Source organism: Somniosus microcephalus, unplaced genomic scaffold, assembly GCF_052327205.1.
Source record: "Somniosus microcephalus isolate GS21.2 unplaced genomic scaffold, FLI_Smic_1.0 unresolved_chr3, whole genome shotgun sequence".
NCBI lineage: Eukaryota > Metazoa > Chordata > Chondrichthyes > Squaliformes > Somniosidae > Somniosus > Somniosus microcephalus.
In genome coordinates, this window is record NW_028225181.1 from 65,439,037 (window position 1) to 65,458,560 (window position 19,524).

At 47.1% G+C, this 19,524-nt stretch overlaps 10 non-coding genes across 10 annotated transcripts; all 10 read left to right on the forward strand.

Annotated features, from left to right (window-relative positions):
* Nucleotides 1-968: 968 nt before the first annotated feature.
* trnal-uag (transfer RNA leucine (anticodon UAG)) lies at nucleotides 969-1,051 on the forward strand. Its single transcript has one exon. It is a non-coding gene; the product is annotated as a tRNA-Leu (tRNA).
* A 1,948-nt stretch (nucleotides 1,052-2,999) lies between these two features.
* trnal-uag (transfer RNA leucine (anticodon UAG)) lies at nucleotides 3,000-3,081 on the forward strand. Its single transcript has one exon. It is a non-coding gene; the product is annotated as a tRNA-Leu (tRNA).
* Nucleotides 3,082-5,038: 1,957 nt separating this feature from the next.
* trnal-uag (transfer RNA leucine (anticodon UAG)) lies at nucleotides 5,039-5,120 on the forward strand. The gene has a single exon. It is a non-coding gene; the product is annotated as a tRNA-Leu (tRNA).
* Nucleotides 5,121-7,067: 1,947 nt separating this feature from the next.
* On the forward strand, nucleotides 7,068-7,149 carry trnal-uag (transfer RNA leucine (anticodon UAG)). The gene has a single exon. It is a non-coding gene; the product is annotated as a tRNA-Leu (tRNA).
* Nucleotides 7,150-9,086: 1,937 nt separating this feature from the next.
* Nucleotides 9,087-9,168, forward strand: trnal-uag (transfer RNA leucine (anticodon UAG)). Its single transcript has one exon. It is a non-coding gene; the product is annotated as a tRNA-Leu (tRNA).
* Nucleotides 9,169-11,115: 1,947 nt separating this feature from the next.
* trnal-uag (transfer RNA leucine (anticodon UAG)) lies at nucleotides 11,116-11,197 on the forward strand. Its single transcript has one exon. It is a non-coding gene; the product is annotated as a tRNA-Leu (tRNA).
* A 1,937-nt stretch (nucleotides 11,198-13,134) lies between these two features.
* Nucleotides 13,135-13,216, forward strand: trnal-uag (transfer RNA leucine (anticodon UAG)). Its single transcript has one exon. It is a non-coding gene; the product is annotated as a tRNA-Leu (tRNA).
* A 1,937-nt stretch (nucleotides 13,217-15,153) lies between these two features.
* On the forward strand, nucleotides 15,154-15,236 carry trnal-uag (transfer RNA leucine (anticodon UAG)). The gene has a single exon. It is a non-coding gene; the product is annotated as a tRNA-Leu (tRNA).
* A 1,937-nt stretch (nucleotides 15,237-17,173) lies between these two features.
* On the forward strand, nucleotides 17,174-17,256 carry trnal-uag (transfer RNA leucine (anticodon UAG)). Its single transcript has one exon. It is a non-coding gene; the product is annotated as a tRNA-Leu (tRNA).
* A 1,937-nt stretch (nucleotides 17,257-19,193) lies between these two features.
* On the forward strand, nucleotides 19,194-19,276 carry trnal-uag (transfer RNA leucine (anticodon UAG)). The gene has a single exon. It is a non-coding gene; the product is annotated as a tRNA-Leu (tRNA).
* Nucleotides 19,277-19,524: the final 248 nt, after the last annotated feature.

Here is a 19,524-nt window from a genome sequence, read left to right on the forward strand (position 1 = left end):
AAAAACAGGGAGAATCTGTACACAACAGCGACCATCTTTACACAAGAGGGAACAATTTTATATAACAGGGAACATTTTTACACTACAGGGAATTTGTTTACACAGCAGAACGCACCTTCATGCATGTCTCTCTCTTCATCTCAGTCTCCGTTTCCCTGTCTTTCTACCTCCCTCTCTGTTTCTCTCGCAGTCTCGGTTTACCCTCAGTCTCTGTCTCTGCTTCGTGTTATTCGGCCTGTCTGTCTGTCTCTCTCTCTCTCTTTGTTTTCCGCAGTGTCTTTCTCTGTCCCTCCCTTTGTATGGCCAGAAAGACCCTTGCCGGTTTTTTCTGTGCCCTTTTGTGTCCGTCCCATTGTCGGTGGTGTAATACTGAGTGTCCTTGTGACATTGTGCAGCCAAGTGAGCCTGCAAACACGGGTGCTGCGGGGTCCGGGTCTCTGGGTGGTTTGAGGGCCATGCTATAGTTTACAACACAGCCTGGATGCTGACATTCGTCTCGCTAACACACAGGCCTGTGAGGCATCGGAACCTAAGCACCAGCCGGGATCCCCCACCAGCCGAAAGCAGAGTGGCGCAGCGGAAGCGTGCTGGGCCCATAACCCAGAGGTCGATGGATCGAAACCATCCTCTGCTAGTCGCATTCTTATTTACACCAGCAATAAAATCCTCTATTGCTAGCAACAATCAAACGCACTTATTTTTATCACACTTTACTTACACCAACTTCCTGCTTGCAATACACAACAGGGATAAATTATGAATGAAATTTACAATGGTTGTGTTCCAGCAAACGTCTATTTATTAGAGTTGCCCTGTGAACACGTAGCTTCTTCTGATCCACTGGGTTGCATCAGAAGTGAGTTTGCCGTCCACGAATTTAATTTCCTTTTGTTTCCCCTGGTATTTACAAGACCATGCCACATTTCAATCACCAGGTACTAGTTTCAGATTCCGTAACAACGGGATGTGGTAGCGTGGCCGAGCGGTCTAAGGCGCTGGATTTAGGCTCCAGTCTCTTCGGGGGGCGTGGGTTCGAATCCCACCGCTGCCAGATATTGCGACATTCCTAAATTTCGTCGCTTCACCAATAGCAGTAAACCGGGCAGGCATGCCGGTTTTGTGTCACCTTTTCCTTCAGTTGCTACATACAGGCAGATCCGATTCGCAGAATTTCCACTGGTCCACAATTGGCCTGAACCCCGCACCGGACACGACAAACACCGTCACCCAACCAACTGAATTCAGGCCGTTCACTCACTCGTCTGCACACCTGCTGCCTCTCACTTATTCAGATATGCACCACTTTTACATTTTTCTTTCTTCCATTTCTTGCAATCTATCGACCATTGCTGTCACTCGTGCACCCACCATCTCTCCGTCGTTTCCCCGTTCGCCCTTCCAAACTTGCCGGTTGAACAGCACCTCCCATTCACTCGTGTGCTGCAATCCGATTAATTTAACACGAGTATCTTTCTTTCATTCTAACCTATCCAGACAGCAAAAGTTACATTAAGACATGGTTAAGAGAAGATGCATTCTGCAAAAGAAAAGTGTGGGGGAGGGGATCTGGACCCTGACTTCAGGATGAGAGTCAGATGTGTTTTTCATAGCATTAGTCTGAGGAAGATGTGATTAGGAGGGCACATTATTCCTATTGTTCTCTCCTCTTAGAATTATGCAAAATTTCAGGCTCAATGCGTCAGGTTTTTTATCACACTTTATGCTTTACTTACAGAAACTTCCTTCTTGCAATAAACACAAGAACCTGCAACACAACTTTCAAAACACTTTATTCGCACCAACAGAAGCTGCAAATGCTGTAAAGTTGCAGCAGCCTTGGCCTTCCCCTTACTCTCAACGCATTCCTGCAGCGCCGCGCCGCCAGCACCAGATGATGCTCTTGGCCTTTACACGACAGGGAATACCTCCACACAAAACGGAACACCGTTACACAACACGGAGTACCTTTACACAACAGGAAACACATTACTCAATAGCGGACATCTTTACAAAGCACACAAAACCTCTAAAAAAAACAGGGAGAATCTGTACACAACAGCGACCATCTTTACACAAGAGGGAACAATTTTATTTAACATGGAACATTTTTACACTACAGGGAATTTGTTTACACAGCAGAACGCACCTTCATGCATGTCTCTCTCTTCATCTCAGTCTCCGTTTCCCTGTCTTTCCACCTCCCTCTCTGTTTCTCTCGCAGTCTCGGTTTACCCTCAGTCTCTGTCTCTGCTTCGTGTTATTCGGTCTCTCTGTCTGTCTCTCTCTCTCTCTTTGGTTTCCGCAGTGTCTTTCTCTGTCCCTCCCTTTGTATGGCCAGAAAGACCCTTGCCGGTTTTTTCTGTGTCCTTTTGTGTCCGTCCCATTGTCAGTGGTGTAATACTGAGTGTCCTTGTGACATTGTGCAGCCAAGTGAGCCTGCAAACACGGGTGCTGCGGGGTCCGGGTCTCTGGGTGGTTTGAGGGCCATGCTATAGTTTACAACACAGCCTGGATGCTGACATTCGTCTCGCTAACACACAGGCCTGTGAGGCATCGGAACCTAAGCACCAGCCGGGATCCCCCACCAGCCGAAAGCAGAGTGGCGCAGCGGAAGCGTGCTGGGCCCATAACCCAGAGGTCGATGGATCGAAACCATCCTCTGCTAGTCGCATTCTTATTTACACCAGCAATAAAATCCTCTATTGCTAGCAACAATCAAACGCACTTATTTTTATCACACTTTACTTACACCAACTTCCTGCTTGCAATACACAACAGGGATAAATTATGAATGAAATTTACAATGGTTGTGTTCCAGCAAACGTCTATTTATTAGAGTTGCCCTGTGAACACGTAGCTTCTTCTGATCCACTGGGTTGCATCAGAAGTGAGTTTGCCGTCCACGAATTTAATTTCCTTTTGTTTCCCCTGGTATTTACAAGACCATGCCACATTTCAATCACCAGGTACTAGTTTCAGATTCCGTAACAACGGGATGTGGTAGCGTGGCCGAGCGGTCTAAGGCGCTGGATTTAGGCTCCAGTCTCTTCGGGGGCGTGGGTTCGAATCCCACCGCTGCCAGATGTTGCGACATTCCTAAATTTCGTCGCTTCACCAACAGCAGTAAACCGGGCAGGCCTGCCGGTTTTGTGTCACCTTTTCCTTCAGTTGCTACATACAGGCAGATCCGATTCGCAGAATTTCCACTGGTCCACAATTGGCCTGAACCCCGCACCGGACACGACAAACACCGTCACCCAACCAACTGAATTCAGGCCGTTCACTCACTCGTCTGCACACCTGCTGCCTCTCACTTATTCAGATATGCACCACTTTTACATTTTTCTTTCTTCCATTTCTTGCAATCTATCGACCGTGCTCCCCCATTGCTGTCACTCTCGCACCCACCATCTCTCCGTCGTTTCCCCGTTCGCCCTTCCAAACTTGCCGGTTCAACAGCACCTCCCATTCACTCGTGTGCTGCAATCCGATTAATTTAACACGAGTATCTTTTTTTCATTCTAACCTATCCAGACAGCGAAAGTTACATTAAGACATGGTTAAGAGAAGATGCATTCTGCAAAAGAAAAGTGTGGGGGAGGGGATCTGGACCCTGACTTCAGGATGAGAGTCAGATGTGTTTTTCATAGCATTAGTCTGAGGAAGATGTGATTAGGAGGGCACATTATTCCTATTGTTCTCTCCTCTTAGAATTATGCAAAATTTCAGGCTCAATGCGTCATATTTTTTATCACACCTTATGCTTTACTTACAGCAACTTCCTTCTTGCAATAAACACAAGAACCTGCAACACAACTTTCAAAACACTTTATTCGCACCAACAGAAGCTGCAAATGCTGTAAAGTTGCAGCAGCCTTGGCCTTCCCCTTACTCTCAACGCATTCCTGCAGCGCCGCGCCGCCAGCACCAGATGATGCTCTTGGCCTTTACACGACAGGGAATACCTCCACACAAAACGGAACACCGTTACACAACACGGAGTACCTTTACACAACAGGAAACACATTACTCAATAGCGGACATCTTTACAAAGCACACAAAACCTCTAAAAAAACAGGGAGAATCTGTACACAACAGCGACCATCTTTACACAAGAGGGAACAATTTTATATAACAGGGAACATTTTTACACTACAGGGAATTTGTTTACACAGCAGAACGCACCTTCATGCATGTCTCTCTCTTCATCTCAGTCTCCGTTTCCCTGTCTTTCTACCTCCCTCTCTGTTTCTCTCGCAGTCTCGGTTTACCCTCAGTCTCTGTCTCTGCTTCGTGTTATTCGGCCTGTCTGTCTGTCTCTCTCTCTCTCTTTGTTTTCCGCAGTGTCTTTCTCTGTCCCTCCCTTTGTATGGCCAGAAAGACCCTTGCCGGTTTTTTCTGTGCCCTTTTGTGTCCGTCCCATTGTCGGTGGTGTAATACTGAGTGTCCTTGTGACATTGTGCAGCCAAGTGAGCCTGCAAACACGGGTGCTGCGGGGTCCGGGGCTCTGGGTGGTTTGAGGGCCATGCTATAGTTTACAACACAGCCTGGATGCTGACATTCGTCTCGCTAACACACAGGCCTGTGAGGCATCGGAACCTAAGCACCAGCCGGGATCCCCCACCAGCCGAAAGCAGAGTGGCGCAGCGGAAGCGTGCTGGGCCCATAACCCAGAGGTCGATGGATCGAAACCATCCTCTGCTAGTCGCATTCTTATTTACACCAGCAATAAAATCCTCTATTGCTAGCAACAATCAAACGCACTTATTTTTATCACACTTTACTTACACCAACTTCCTGCTTGCAATACACAACAGGGATAAATTATGAATGAAATTTACAATGGTTGTGTTCCAGCAAACGTCTATTTATTAGAGTTGCCCTGTGAACACGTAGCTTCTTCTGATCCACTGGGTTGCATCAGAAGTGAGTTTGCCGTCCACGAATTTAATTTCCTTTTGTTTCCCCTGGTATTTACAAGACCATGCCACATTTCAATCACCAGGTACTAGTTTCAGATTCCGTAACAATGGGATGTGGTAGCGTGGCCGAGCGGTCTAAGGCGCTGGATTTAGGCTCCAGTCTCTTCGGGGGCGTGGGTTCGAATCCCACCGCTGCCAGATATTGCGACATTCCTAAATTTCGTCGCTTCACCAACAGCAGTAAACCGGGCAGGCATGCCGGTTTTGTGTCACCTTTTCCTTCAGTTGCTACATACAGGCAGATCCGATTCGCAGAATTTCCACTGGTCCACAATTGGCCTGAACCCCGCACCGGACACGACAAACACCGTCACCCAACCAACTGAATTCAGGCCGTTCACTCACTCGTCTGCACACCTGCTGCCTCTCACTTATTCAGATATGCACCACTTTTACATTTTTCTTTCTTCCATTTCTTGCAATCTATCGACCATTGCTGTCACTCGTGCACCCACCATCTCTCCGTCGTTTCCCCGTTCGCCCTTCCAAACTTGCCGGTTGAACAGCACCTCCCATTCACTCGTGTGCTGCAATCCGATTAATTTAACACGAGTATCTTTTTTTCATTCTAACCTATCCAGACAGCAAAAGTTACATTAAGACATGGTTAAGAGAAGATGCATTCTGCAAAAGAAAAGTGTGGGGGAGGGGATCTGGACCCTGACTTCAGGATGAGAGTCAGATGTGTTTTTCATAGCATTAGTCTGAGGAAGATGTGATTAGGAGGGCACATTATTCCTATTGTTCTCTCCTCTTAGAATTATGCAAAATTTCAGGCTCAATGCGTCATATTTTTTATCACACCTTATGCTTTACTTACAGCAACTTCCTTCTTGCAATAAACACAAGAACCTGCAACACAACTTTCAAAACACTTTATTCGCACCAACAGAAGCTGCAAATGCTGTAAAGTTGCAGCAGCCTTGGCCTTCCCCTTACTCTCAACGCATTCCTGCAGCGCCGCGCCGCCAGCACCAGATGATGCTCTTGGCCTTTACACGACAGGGAATACCTCCACACAAAACGGAACACCGTTACACAACACGGAGTACCTTTACATAACAGGAAACACATTACTCAATAGCGGACATCTTTACAAAGCACACAAAACCTCTAAAAAAACAGGGAGAATCTGTACACAACAGCGACCATCTTTACACAAGAGGGAACAATTTTATATAACAGGGAACATTTTTACACTACAGGGAATTTGTTTACACAGCAGAACGCACCTTCATGCATGTCTCTCTCTTCATCTCAGTCTCCGTTTCCCTGTCTTTCTACCTCCCTCTCTGTTTCTCTCGCAGTCTCGGTTTACCCTCAGTCTCTGTCTCTGCTTCGTGTTATTCGGCCTGTCTGTCTGTCTCTCTCTCTCTCTTTGGTTTCCGCAGTGTCTTTCTCTGTCCCTCCCTTTGTATGGCCAGAAAGACCCTTGCCGGTTTTTTCTGTGTCCTTTTGTGTCCGTCCCATTGTCAGTGGTGTAATACTGAGTGTCCTTGTGACATTGTGCAGCCAAGTGAGCCTGCAAACACGGGTGCTGCGGGGTCCGGGTCTCTGGGTGGTTTGAGGGCCATGCTATAGTTTACAACACAGCCTGGATGCTGACATTCGTCTCGCTAACACACAGGCCTGTGAGGCATCGGAACCTAAGCACCAGCCGGGATCCCCCACCAGCCGAAAGCAGAGTGGCGCAGCGGAAGCGTGCTGGGCCCATAACCCAGAGGTCGATGGATCGAAACCATCCTCTGCTAGTCGCATTCTTATTTACACCAGCAATAAAATCCTCTATTGCTAGCAACAATCAAACGCACTTATTTTTATCACACTTTACTTACACCAACTTCCTGCTTGCAATACACAACAGGGATAAATTATGAATGAAATTTACAATGGTTGTGTTCCAGCAAACGTCTATTTATTAGAGTTGCCCTGTGAACACGTAGCTTCTTCTGATCCACTGGGTTGCATCAGAAGTGAGTTTGCCGTCCACGAATTTAATTTCCTTTTGTTTCCCCTGGTATTTACAAGACCATGCCACATTTCAATCACCAGGTACTAGTTTCAGATTCCGTAACAACGGGATGTGGTAGCGTGGCCGAGCGGTCTAAGGCGCTGGATTTAGGCTCCAGTCTCTTCGGGGGCGTGGGTTCGAATCCCACCGCTGCCAGATATTGCGACATTCCTAAATTTCGTCGCTTCACCAACAGCAGTAAACCGGGCAGGCCTGCCGGTTTTGTGTCACCTTTTCCTTCAGTTGCTACATACAGGCAGATCCGATTCGCAGAATTTCCACTGGTCCACAATTGGCCTGAACCCCGCACCGGACACGACAAACACCGTCACCCAACCAACTGAATTCAGGCCGTTCACTCACTCGTCTGCACACCTGCTGCCTCTCACTTATTCAGATATGCACCACTTTTACATTTTTCTTTCTTCCATTTCTTGCAATCTATCGACCATTGCTGTCACTCGTGCACCCACCATCTCTCCGTCGTTTCCCCGTTCGCCCTTCCAAACTTGCCGGTTGAACAGCACCTCGTGTGCTGCAATCCGATTAATTTAACACGAGTATCTTTTTTTCATTCTAACCTATCCAGACAGCAAAAGTTACATTAAGACATGGTTAAGAGAAGATGCATTCTGCAAAAGAAAAGTGTGGGGGAGGGGATCTGGACCCTGACTTCAGGATGAGAGTCAGATGTGTTTTTCATAGCATTAGTCTGAGGAAGATGTGATTAGGAGGGCACATTATTCCTATTGTTCTCTCCTCTTAGAATTATGCAAAATTTCAGGCTCAATGCGTCATATTTTTTATCACACCTTATGCTTTACTTACAGCAACTTCCTTCTTGCAATAAACACAAGAACCTGCAACACAACTTTCAAAACACTTTATTCGCACCAACAGAAGCTGCAAATGCTGTAAAGTTGCAGCAGCCTTGGCCTTCCCCTTACTCTCAACGCATTCCTGCAGCGCCGCGCCGCCAGCACCAGATGATGCTCTTGGCCTTTACACGACAGGGAATACCTCCACACAAAACGGAACACCGTTACACAACACGGAGTACCTTTACACAACAGGAAACACATTACTCAATAGCGGACATCTTTACAAAGCACACAAAACCTCTAAAAAAACAGGGAGAATCTGTACACAACAGCGACCATCTTTACACAAGAGGGAACAATTTTATATAACAGGGAACATTTTTACACTACAGGGAATTTGTTTACACAGCAGAACGCACCTTCATGCATGTCTCTCTCTTCATCTCAGTCTCCGTTTCCCTGTCTTTCTACCTCCCTCTCTGTTTCTCTCGCAGTCTCGGTTTACCCTCAGTCTCTGTCTCTGCTTCGTGTTATTCGGCCTGTCTGTCTGTCTCTCTCTCTCTCTTTGTTTTCCGCAGTGTCTTTCTCTGTCCCTCCCTTTGTATGGCCAGAAAGACCCTTGCCGGTTTTTTCTGTGCCCTTTTGTGTCCGTCCCATTGTCGGTGGTGTAATACTGAGTGTCCTTGTGACATTGTGCAGCCAAGTGAGCCTGCAAACACGGGTGCTGCGGGGTCCGGGTCTCTGGGTGGTTTGAGGGCCATGCTATAGTTTACAACACAGCCTGGATGCTGACATTCGTCTCGCTAACACACAGGCCTGTGAGGCATCGGAACCTAAGCACCAGCCGGGATCCCCCACCAGCCGAAAGCAGAGTGGCGCAGCAGAAGCGTGCTGGGCCCATAACCCAGAGGTCGATGGATCGAAACCATCCTCTGCTAGTCGCATTCTTATTTACACCAGCAATAAAATCCTCTATTGCTAGCAACAATCAAACGCACTTATTTTTATCACACTTTACTTACACCAACTTCCTGCTTGCAATACACAACAGGGATAAATTATGAATGAAATTTACAATGGTTGTGTTCCAGCAAACGTCTATTTATTAGAGTTGCCCTGTGAACACGTAGCTTCTTCTGATCCACTGGGTTGCATCAGAAGTGAGTTTGCCGTCCACGAATTTAATTTCCTTTTGTTTCCCCTGGTATTTACAAGACCATGCCACATTTCAATCACCAGGTACTAGTTTCAGATTCCGTAACAACGGGATGTGGTAGCGTGGCCGAGCGGTCTAAGGCGCTGGATTTAGGCTCCAGTCTCTTCGGGGGCGTGGGTTCGAATCCCACCGCTGCCAGATATTGCGACATTCCTAAATTTCGTCGCTTCACCAACAGCAGTAAACCGGGCAGGCATGCCGGTTTTGTGTCACCTTTTCCTTCAGTTGCTACATACAGGCAGATCCGATTCGCAGAATTTCCACTGGTCCACAATTGGCCTGAACCCCGCACCGGACACGACAAACACCGTCACCCAACCAACTGAATTCAGGCCGTTCACTCACTCGTCTGCACACCTGCTGCCTCTCACTTATTCAGATATGCACCACTTTTACATTTTTCTTTCTTCCATTTCTTGCAATCTATCGACCATTGCTGTCACTCGTGCACCCACCATCTCTCCGTCGTTTCCCCGTTCGCCCTTCCAAACTTGCCGGTTGAACAGCACCTCCCATTCACTCGTGTGCTGCAATCCGATTAATTTAACACGAGTATCTTTTTTTCATTCTAACCTATCCAGACAGCAAAAGTTACATTAAGACATGGTTAAGAGAAGATGCATTCTGCAAAAGAAAAGTGTGGGGGAGGGGATCTGGACCCTGACTTCAGGATGAGAGTCAGATGTGTTTTTCATAGCATTAGTCTGAGGAAGATGTGATTAGGAGGGCACATTATTCCTATTGTTCTCTCCTCTTAGAATTATGCAAAATTTCAGGCTCAATGCGTCATATTTTTTATCACACCTTATGCTTTACTTACAGCAACTTCCTTCTTGCAATAAACACAAGAACCTGCAACACAACTTTCAAAACACTTTATTCGCACCAACAGAAGCTGCAAATGCTGTAAAGTTGCAGCAGCCTTGGCCTTCCCCTTACTCTCAACGCATTCCTGCAGCGCCGCGCCGCCAGCACCAGATGATGCTCTTGGCCTTTACACGACAGGGAATACCTCCACACAAAACGGAACACCGTTACACAACACGGAGTACCTTTACACAACAGGAAACACATTACTCAATAGCGGACATCTTTACAAAGCACACAAAACCTCTAAAAAAACAGGGAGAATCTGTACACAACAGCGACCATCTTTACACAAGAGGGAACAATTTTATATAACAGGGAACATTTTTACACTACAGGGAATTTGTTTACACAGCAGAACGCACCTTCATGCATGTCTCTCTCTTCATCTCAGTCTCCGTTTCCCTGTCTTTCTACCTCCCTCTCTGTTTCTCTCGCAGTCTCGGTTTACCCTCAGTCTCTGTCTCTGCTTCGTGTTATTCGGCCTGTCTGTCTGTCTCTCTCTCTCTCTTTGGTTTCCGCAGTGTCTTTCTCTGTCCCTCCCTTTGTATGGCCAGAAAGACCCTTGCCGGTTTTTTCTGTGTCCTTTTGTGTCCGTCCCATTGTCAGTGGTGTAATACTGAGTGTCCTTGTGACATTGTGCAGCCAAGTGAGCCTGCAAACACGGGTGCTGCGGGGTCCGGGTCTCTGGGTGGTTTGAGGGCCATGCTATAGTTTACAACACAGCCTGGATGCTGACATTCGTCTCGCTAACACACAGGCCTGTGAGGCATCGGAACCTAAGCACCAGCCGGGATCCCCCACCAGCCGAAAGCAGAGTGGCGCAGCGGAAGCGTGCTGGGCCCATAACCCAGAGGTCGATGGATCGAAACCATCCTCTGCTAGTCGCATTCTTATTTACACCAGCAATAAAATCCTCTATTGCTAGCAACAATCAAACGCACTTATTTTTATCACACTTTACTTACACCAACTTCCTGCTTGCAATACACAACAGGGATAAATTATGAATGAAATTTACAATGGTTGTGTTCCAGCAAACGTCTATTTATTAGAGTTGCCCTGTGAACACGTAGCTTCTTCTGATCCACTGGGTTGCATCAGAAGTGAGTTTGCCGTCCACGAATTTAATTTCCTTTTGTTTCCCCTGGTATTTACAAGACCATGCCACATTTCAATCACCAGGTACTAGTTTCAGATTCCGTAACAACGGGATGTGGTAGCGTGGCCGAGCGGTCTAAGGCGCTGGATTTAGGCTCCAGTCTCTTCGGGGGCGTGGGTTCGAATCCCACCGCTGCCAGATATTGCGACATTCCTAAATTTCGTCGCTTCACCAACAGCAGTAAACCGGGCAGGCCTGCCGGTTTTGTGTCACCTTTTCCTTCAGTTGCTACATACAGGCAGATCCGATTCGCAGAATTTCCACTGGTCCACAATTGGCCTGAACCCCGCACCGGACACGACAAACACCGTCACCCAACCAACTGAATTCAGGCCGTTCACTCACTCGTCTGCACACCTGCTGCCTCTCACTTATTCAGATATGCACCACTTTTACATTTTTCTTTCTTCCATTTCTTGCAATCTATCGACCATTGCTGTCACTCGTGCACCCACCATCTCTCCGTCGTTTCCCCGTTCGCCCTTCCAAACTTGCCGGTTGAACAGCACCTCGTGTGCTGCAATCCGATTAATTTAACACGAGTATCTTTTTTTCATTCTAACCTATCCAGACAGCAAAAGTTACATTAAGACATGGTTAAGAGAAGATGCATTCTGCAAAAGAAAAGTGTGGGGGAGGGGATCTGGACCCTGACTTCAGGATGAGAGTCAGATGTGTTTTTCATAGCATTAGTCTGAGGAAGATGTGATTAGGAGGGCACATTATTCCTATTGTTCTCTCCTCTTAGAATTATGCAAAATTTCAGGCTCAATGCGTCATATTTTTTATCACACCTTATGCTTTACTTACAGCAACTTCCTTCTTGCAATAAACACAAGAACCTGCAACACAACTTTCAAAACACTTTATTCGCACCAACAGAAGCTGCAAATGCTGTAAAGTTGCAGCAGCCTTGGCCTTCCCCTTACTCTCAACGCATTCCTGCAGCGCCGCGCCGCCAGCACCAGATGATGCTCTTGGCCTTTACACGACAGGGAATACCTCCACACAAAACGGAACACCGTTACACAACACGGAGTACCTTTACACAACAGGAAACACATTACTCAATAGCGGACATCTTTACAAAGCACACAAAACCTCTAAAAAAACAGGGAGAATCTGTACACAACAGCGACCATCTTTACACAAGAGGGAACAATTTTATATAACAGGGAACATTTTTACACTACAGGGAATTTGTTTACACAGCAGAACGCACCTTCATGCATGTCTCTCTCTTCATCTCAGTCTCCGTTTCCCTGTCTTTCTACCTCCCTCTCTGTTTCTCTCGCAGTCTCGGTTTACCCTCAGTCTCTGTCTCTGCTTCGTGTTATTCGGCCTGTCTGTCTGTCTCTCTCTCTCTCTTTGTTTTCCGCAGTGTCTTTCTCTGTCCCTCCCTTTGTATGGCCAGAAAGACCCTTGCCGGTTTTTTCTGTGCCCTTTTGTGTCCGTCCCATTGTCGGTGGTGTAATACTGAGTGTCCTTGTGACATTGTGCAGCCAAGTGAGCCTGCAAACACGGGTGCTGCGGGGTCCGGGTCTCTGGGTGGTTTGAGGGCCATGCTATAGTTTACAACACAGCCTGGATGCTGACATTCGTCTCGCTAACACACAGGCCTGTGAGGCATCGGAACCTAAGCACCAGCCGGGATCCCCCACCAGCCGAAAGCAGAGTGGCGCAGCAGAAGCGTGCTGGGCCCATAACCCAGAGGTCGATGGATCGAAACCATCCTCTGCTAGTCGCATTCTTATTTACACCAGCAATAAAATCCTCTATTGCTAGCAACAATCAAACGCACTTATTTTTATCACACTTTACTTACACCAACTTCCTGCTTGCAATACACAACAGGGATAAATTATGAATGAAATTTACAATGGTTGTGTTCCAGCAAACGTCTATTTATTAGAGTTGCCCTGTGAACACGTAGCTTCTTCTGATCCACTGGGTTGCATCAGAAGTGAGTTTGCCGTCCACGAATTTAATTTCCTTTTGTTTCCCCTGGTATTTACAAGACCATGCCACATTTCAATCACCAGGTACTAGTTTCAGATTCCGTAACAACGGGATGTGGTAGCGTGGCCGAGCGGTCTAAGGCGCTGGATTTAGGCTCCAGTCTCTTCGGGGGCGTGGGTTCGAATCCCACCGCTGCCAGATATTGCGACATTCCTAAATTTCGTCGCTTCACCAACAGCAGTAAACCGGGCAGGCATGCCGGTTTTGTGTCACCTTTTCCTTCAGTTGCTACATTCAGGCAGATCCGATTCGCAGAATTTCCACTGGTCCACAATTGGCCTGAACCCCGCACCGGACACGACAAACACCGTCACCCAACCAACTGAATTCAGGCCGTTCACTCACTCGTCTGCACACCTGCTGCCTCTCACTTATTCAGATATGCACCACTTTTTCATTTTTCTTTCTTCCATTTCTTGCAATCTATCGACCATTGCTGTCACTCGTGCACCCACCATCTCTCCGTCGTTTCCCCGTTCGCCCTTCCAAACTTGCCGGTTGAACAGCACCTCGTGTGCTGCAATCCGATTAATTTAACACGAGTATCTTTTTTTCATTCTAACCTATCCAGACAGCAAAAGTTACATTAAGACATGGTTAAGAGAAGATGCATTCTGCAAAAGAAAAGTGTGGGGGAGGGGATCTGGACCCTGACTTCAGGATGAGAGTCAGATGTGTTTTTCATAGCATTAGTCTGAGGAAGATGTGATTAGGAGGGCACATTATTCCTATTGTTCTCTCCTCTTAGAATTATGCAAAATTTCAGGCTCAATGCGTCATATTTTTTATCACACCTTATGCTTTACTTACAGCAACTTCCTTCTTGCAATAAACACAAGAACCTGCAACACAACTTTCAAAACACTTTATTCGCACCAACAGAAGCTGCAAATGCTGTAAAGTTGCAGCAGCCTTGGCCTTCCCCTTACTCTCAACGCATTCCTGCAGCGCCGCGCCGCCAGCACCAGATGATGCTCTTGGCCTTTACACGACAGGGAATACCTCCACACAAAACGGAACACCGTTACACAACACGGAGTACCTTTACACAACAGGAAACACATTACTCAATAGCGGACATCTTTACAAAGCACACAAAACCTCTAAAAAAACAGGGAGAATCTGTACACAACAGCGACCATCTTTACACAAGAGGGAACAATTTTATATAACAGGGAACATTTTTACACTACAGGGAATTTGTTTACACAGCAGAACGCACCTTCATGCATGTCTCTCTCTTCATCTCAGTCTCCGTTTCCCTGTCTTTCTACCTCCCTCTCTGTTTCTCTCGCAGTCTCGGTTTACCCTCAGTCTCTGTCTCTGCTTCGTGTTATTCGGCCTGTCTGTCTGTCTCTCTCTCTCTCTTTGTTTTCCGCAGTGTCTTTCTCTGTCCCTCCCTTTGTATGGCCAGAAAGACCCTTGCCGGTTTTTTCTGTGCCCTTTTGTGTCCGTCCCATTGTCGGTGGTGTAATACTGAGTGTCCTTGTGACATTGTGCAGCCAAGTGAGCCTGCAAACACGGGTGCTGCGGGGTCCGGGTCTCTGGGTGGTTTGAGGGCCATGCTATAGTTTACAACACAGCCTGGATGCTGACATTCGTCTCGCTAACACACAGGCCTGTGAGGCATCGGAACCTAAGCACCAGCCGGGATCCCCCACCAGCCGAAAGCAGAGTGGCGCAGCAGAAGCGTGCTGGGCCCATAACCCAGAGGTCGATGGATCGAAACCATCCTCTGCTAGTCGCATTCTTATTTACACCAGCAATAAAATCCTCTATTGCTAGCAACAATCAAACGCACTTATTTTTATCACACTTTACTTACACCAACTTCCTGCTTGCAATACACAACAGGGATAAATTATGAATGAAATTTACAATGGTTGTGTTCCAGCAAACGTCTATTTATTAGAGTTGCCCTGTGAACACGTAGCTTCTTCTGATCCACTGGGTTGCATCAGAAGTGAGTTTGCCGTCCACGAATTTAATTTCCTTTTGTTTCCCCTGGTATTTACAAGACCATGCCACATTTCAATCACCAGGTACTAGTTTCAGATTCCGTAACAACGGGATGTGGTAGCGTGGCCGAGCGGTCTAAGGCGCTGGATTTAGGCTCCAGTCTTTTCGGGGGGCGTGGGTTCGAATCCCACCGCTGCCAGATATTGCGACATTCCTAAATTTCGTCGCTTCACCAATAGCAGTAAACCGGGCAGGCATGCCGGTTTTGTGTCACCTTTTCCTTCAGTTGCTACATACAGGCAGATCCGATTCGCAGAATTTCCACTGGTCCACAATTGGCCTGAACCCCGCACCGGACACGACAAACACCGTCACCCAACCAACTGAATTCAGGCCGTTCACTCACTCGTCTGCACACCTGCTGCCTCTCACTTATTCAGATATGCACCACTTTTACATTTTTCTTTCTTCCATTTCTTGCAATCTATCGACCATTGCTGTCACTCGTGCACCCACCATCTCTCCGTCGTTTCCCCGTTCGCCCTTCCAAACTTGCCGGTTGAACAGCACCTCGTGTGCTGCAATCCGATTAATTTAACACGAGTATCTTTTTTTCATTCTAACCTATCCAGACAGCAAAAGTTACATTAAGACATGGTTAAGAGAAGATGCATTCTGCAAAAGAAAAGTGTGGGGGAGGGGATCTGGACCCTGACTTCAGGATGAGAGTCAGATGTGTTTTTCATAGCATTAGTCTGAGGAAGATGTGATTAGGAGGGCACATTATTCCTATTGTTCTCTCCTCTTAGAATTATGCAAAATTTCAGGCTCAATGCGTCATATTTTTTATCACACCTTATGCTTTACTTACAGCAACTTCCTTCTTGCAATAAACACAAGAACCTGCAACACAACTTTCAAAACACTTTATTCGCACCAACAGAAGCTGCAAATGCTGTAAAGTTGCAGCAGCCTTGGCCTTCCCCTTACTCTCAACGCATTCCTGCAGCGCCGCGCCGCCAGCACCAGATGATGCTCTTGGCCTTTACACGACAGGGAATACCTCCACACAAAACGGAACACCGTTACACAACACGGAGTACCTTTACACAACAGGAAACACATTACTCAATAGCGGACATCTTTACAAAGCACACAAAACCTCTAAAAAAACAGGGAGAATCTGTACACAACAGCGACCATCTTTACACAAGAGGGAACAATTTTATATAACAGGGAACATTTTTACACTACAGGGAATTTGTTTACACAGCAGAACGCACCTTCATGCATGTCTCTCTCTTCATCTCAGTCTCCGTTTCCCTGTCTTTCTACCTCCCTCTCTGTTTCTCTCGCAGTCTCGGTTTACCCTCAGTCTCTGTCTCTGCTTCGTGTTATTCGGCCTGTCTGTCTGTCTCTCTCTCTCTCTTTGTTTTCCGCAGTGTCTTTCTCTGTCCCTCCCTTTGTATGGCCAGAAAGACCCTTGCCGGTTTTTTCTGTGCCCTTTTGTGTCCGTCCCATTGTCGGTGGTGTAATACTGAGTGTCCTTGTGACATTGTGCAGCCAAGTGAGCCTGCAAACACGGGTGCTGCGGGGTCCGGGTCTCTGGGTGGTTTGAGGGCCATGCTATAGTTTACAACACAGCCTGGATGCTGACATTCGTCTCGCTAACACACAGGCCTGTGAGGCATCGGAACCTAAGCACCAGCCGGGATCCCCCACCAGCCGAAAGCAGAGTGGCGCAGCGGAAGCGTGCTGGGCCCATAACACAGAGGTCGATGGATCGAAACCATCCTCTGCTAGTCGCATTCTTATTTACACCAGCAATAAAATCCTCTATTGCTAGCAACAATCAAACGCACTTATTTTTATCACACTTTACTTACACCAACTTCCTGCTTGCAATACACAACAGGGATAAATTATGAATGAAATTTACAATGGTTGTGTTCCAGCAAACGTCTATTTATTAGAGTTGCCCTGTGAACACGTAGCTTCTTCTGATCCACTGGGTTGCATCAGAAGTGAGTTTGCCGTCCACGAATTTAATTTCCTTTTGTTTCCCCTGGTATTTACAAGACCATGCCACATTTCAATCACCAGGTACTAGTTTCAGATTCCGTAACAACGGGATGTGGTAGCGTGGCCGAGCGGTCTAAGGCGCTGGATTTAGGCTCCAGTCTCTTCGGGGGGCGTGGGTTCGAATCCCACCGCTGCCAGATATTGCGACATTCCTAAATTTCGTCGCTTCACCAATAGCAGTAAACCGGGCAGGCATGCCGGTTTTGTGTCACCTTTTCCTTCAGTTGCTACATACAGGCAGATCCGATTCGCAGAATTTCCACTGGTCCACAATTGGCCTGAACCCCGCACCGGACACGACAAACACCGTCACCCAACCAACTGAATTCAGGCCGTTCACTCACTCGTCTGCACACCTGCTGCCTCTCACTTATTCAGATATGCACCACTTTTACATTTTTCTTTCTTCCATTTCTTGCAATCTATCGACCATTGCTGTCACTCGTGCACCCACCATCTCTCCGTCGTTTCCCCGTTCGCCCTTCCAAACTTGCCGGTTGAACAGCACCTCGTGTGCTGCAATCCGATTAATTTAACACGAGTATCTTTTTTTCATTCTAACCTATCCAGACAGCAAAAGTTACATTAAGACATGGTTAAGAGAAGATGCATTCTGCAAAAGAAAAGTGTGGGGGAGGGGATCTGGACCCTGACTTCAGGATGAGAGTCAGATGTGTTTTTCATAGCATTAGTCTGAGGAAGATGTGATTAGGAGGGCACATTATTCCTATTGTTCTCTCCTCTTAGAATTATGCAAAATTTCAGGCTCAATGCGTCATATTTTTTATCACACCTTATGCTTTACTTACAGCAACTTCCTTCTTGCAATAAACACAAGAACCTGCAACACAACTTTCAAAACACTTTATTCGCACCAACAGAAGCTGCAAATGCTGTAAAGTTGCAGCAGCCTTGGCCTTCCCCTTACTCTCAACGCATTCCTGCAGCGCCGCGCCGCCAGCACCAGATGATGCTCTTGGCCTTTACACGACAGGGAATACCTCCACACAAAACGGAACACCGTTACACAACACGGAGTACCTTTACACAACAGGAAACACATTACTCAATAGCGGACATCTTTACAAAGCACACAAAACCTCTAAAAAAACAGGGAGAATCTGTACACAACAGCGACCATCTTTACACAAGAGGGAACAATTTTATATAACAGGGAACATTTTTACACTACAGGGAATTTGTTTACACAGCAGAACGCACCTTCATGCATGTCTCTCTCTTCATCTCAGTCTCCGTTTCCCTGTCTTTCTACCTCCCTCTCTGTTTCTCTCGCAGTCTCGGTTTACCCTCAGTCTCTGTCTCTGCTTCGTGTTATTCGGCCTGTCTGTCTGTCTCTCTCTCTCTCTTTGTTTTCCGCAGTGTCTTTCTCTGTCCCTCCCTTTGTATGGCCAGAAAGACCCTTGCCGGTTTTTTCTGTGCCCTTTTGTGTCCGTCCCATTGTCGGTGGTGTAATACTGAGTGTCCTTGTGACATTGTGCAGCCAAGTGAGCCTGCAAACACGGGTGCTGCGGGGTCCGGGTCTCTGGGTGGTTTGAGGGCCATGCTATAGTTTACAACACAGCCTGGATGCTGACATTCGTCTCGCTAACACACAGGCCTGTGAGGCATCGGAACCTAAGCACCAGCCGGGATCCCCCACCAGCCGAAAGCAGAGTGGCGCAGCGGAAGCGTGCTGGGCCCATAACACAGAGGTCGATGGATCGAAACCATCCTCTGCTAGTCGCATTCTTATTTACACCAGCAATAAAATCCTCTATTGCTAGCAACAATCAAACGCACTTATTTTTATCACACTTTACTTACACCAACTTCCTGCTTGCAATACACAACAGGGATAAATTATGAATGAAATTTACAATGGTTGTGTTCCAGCAAACGTCTATTTATTAGAGTTGCCCTGTGAACACGTAGCTTCTTCTGATCCACTGGGTTGCATCAGAAGTGAGTTTGCCGTCCACGAATTTAATTTCCTTTTGTTTCCCCTGGTATTTACAAGACCATGCCACATTTCAATCACCAGGTACTAGTTTCAGATTCCGTAACAACGGGATGTGGTAGCGTGGCCGAGCGGTCTAAGGCGCTGGATTTAGGCTCCAGTCTCTTCGGGGGGCGTGGGTTCGAATCCCACCGCTGCCAGATATTGCGACATTCCTAAATTTCGTCGCTTCACCAATAGCAGTAAACCGGGCAGGCATGCCGGTTTTGTGTCACCTTTTCCTTCAGTTGCTACATACAGGCAGATCCGATTCGCAGAATTTCCACTGGTCCACAATTGGCCTGAACCCCGCACCGGACACGACAAACACCGTCACCCAACCAACTGAATTCAGGCCGTTCACTCACTCGTCTGCACACCTGCTGCCTCTCACTTATTCAGATATGCA